The 1,552-nt window shown below is 34.7% G+C and overlaps 1 non-coding gene across 1 annotated transcript; it reads right to left on the bottom strand.

The window, feature by feature from the left end:
- Positions 1 to 1,219: 1,219 nt before the first annotated feature.
- On the bottom strand, positions 1,220 to 1,326 carry LOC118991420 (U6 spliceosomal RNA). The gene has a single exon (XR_005067417.1). It is a non-coding gene; the product is annotated as a U6 spliceosomal RNA (small nuclear RNA).
- Positions 1,327 to 1,552: the final 226 nt, after the last annotated feature.

Genomic DNA, 1,552 nt, shown 5'->3' with positions numbered 1-1,552 from the left:
TTTGTCTTCTGGACTCTATTGTTTCATTCAAGAATCCAGGTATCTCATGTGTATTATTGTTCACATATATTTCATGTGTCATTTTCCTCTTTTTACTTTCTAGATTCTCTCCAACTTTGGTTTTCATTAGTTTGAGGATACACAAGCGTGGTTTGACTAGTTACACAGTGTGGTTTGACTAGTTAATTTTTAAATGACAGTTGTGGTGATTAAATAAATGTTACGTACAAATTCTAACATTTTAATTTAAAACAAAAATGTTTATTATTTATTAATATTTAACACAGGGCTGAGTTTTATTTTCTTGCACTAAAAACACCCCCTCTAACATCTACAGTTTGTATTTATTTAAACTAGATAATGAATTTGATAATGACACTACAGTGCAACTGAATGCAGAATCTTCCTAGGATTCTCCCCACTTTTATAGATGTCTTTTCTATATATAATTTTACAGTGACATGCATTTATAAAGTCTTTCTGAAGTATTCAGCTTAACTTTTAAAAATTAAGAATTTAATTTTTGAATAGTTTTAGTTTCACAGGAAAATTGAGGGGCAGGTACAGAGATTTCCAATATACCCCCAGCCCCTCACTCCACATGCAGAGTCTACCCCATTATCAACATCCCCCACCAGAGCAGTGTAGTTGTTACAATTGATGGAAGCTCTATTGACACATCATAATCACCAAAAGTCTGCTAGCTTATCTTGTGGTTCATTCTTGGTGTTGTGCATTCTATGAATTTGGACAAATGTAAAATGACATGCATTCATCATTATAGTATCATACACAATATTTTTACTGCCCCAAACATTTTCTATGTTGCGCCCAGTCATCCCTCCCTCCCTATCTCAAACCCTGGAAACCACTGATCTTTTTACAGTCTCCATAGTTTTGCCTTTTCCAAATGTTATGTAGTTGGAATCATGCAGTATATAGCCTTTTCAGATTGGCTTCTTTTGCTTAATAATATACATTTACAGCTCTTCCACATCTTTTCATGGCTTGATAGCTCATTTCATGTTATCACTAAATAATATTTCATTGTGTTGATGTACCACAGTTTATCCATTCACCTCCTGAAGAACATATTGGTTGCTTCCAAGTTTTGGCAATTATGAATAAAGCTGCTATGAACATCCACATGCAGGACATAAGATTGCAGGACATCCACACTTATGGTGTGGACATAAGATTTCAGTTTTTTAAATTTTTTTCTTATATGGAACGCTTCACGAATTTGCGTGTCATCCTTGCGCTGGGGCCATGCTAATCTTCTCTGTATCGTTCCAATTTTAGTATATGTGCTGCCGAAGTGAGCACAAGATTTCAGTTTATTTGGGTAAATACTAAGAAGTGTGATTACTGGATTTAGAATAAAAGTATGTTTAGTTTTGTAAGAAACTGCCAAGCTGTCTTCCAAAGTGTCTGTGCCATTTTGCATTCTCAATAGCAATGAGTGAGAGTTCCTGTTGCTTTACATCTTATCCAGCATTTGGCTTTGTCAGTGTTTCTGATTTGGGCCATTCTAATGGATATATAGTGGTAT

The sequence above is a fragment of the Sturnira hondurensis genome, unplaced genomic scaffold, assembly GCF_014824575.4.
Source record: "Sturnira hondurensis isolate 20B ecotype Veracruz unplaced genomic scaffold, ASM1482457v3 Scaffold0007487, whole genome shotgun sequence".
Classification (NCBI taxonomy): Eukaryota; Metazoa; Chordata; class Mammalia; order Chiroptera; family Phyllostomidae; genus Sturnira; species Sturnira hondurensis.
This window is presented reverse-complemented; position numbering and strand designations above follow the sequence as displayed.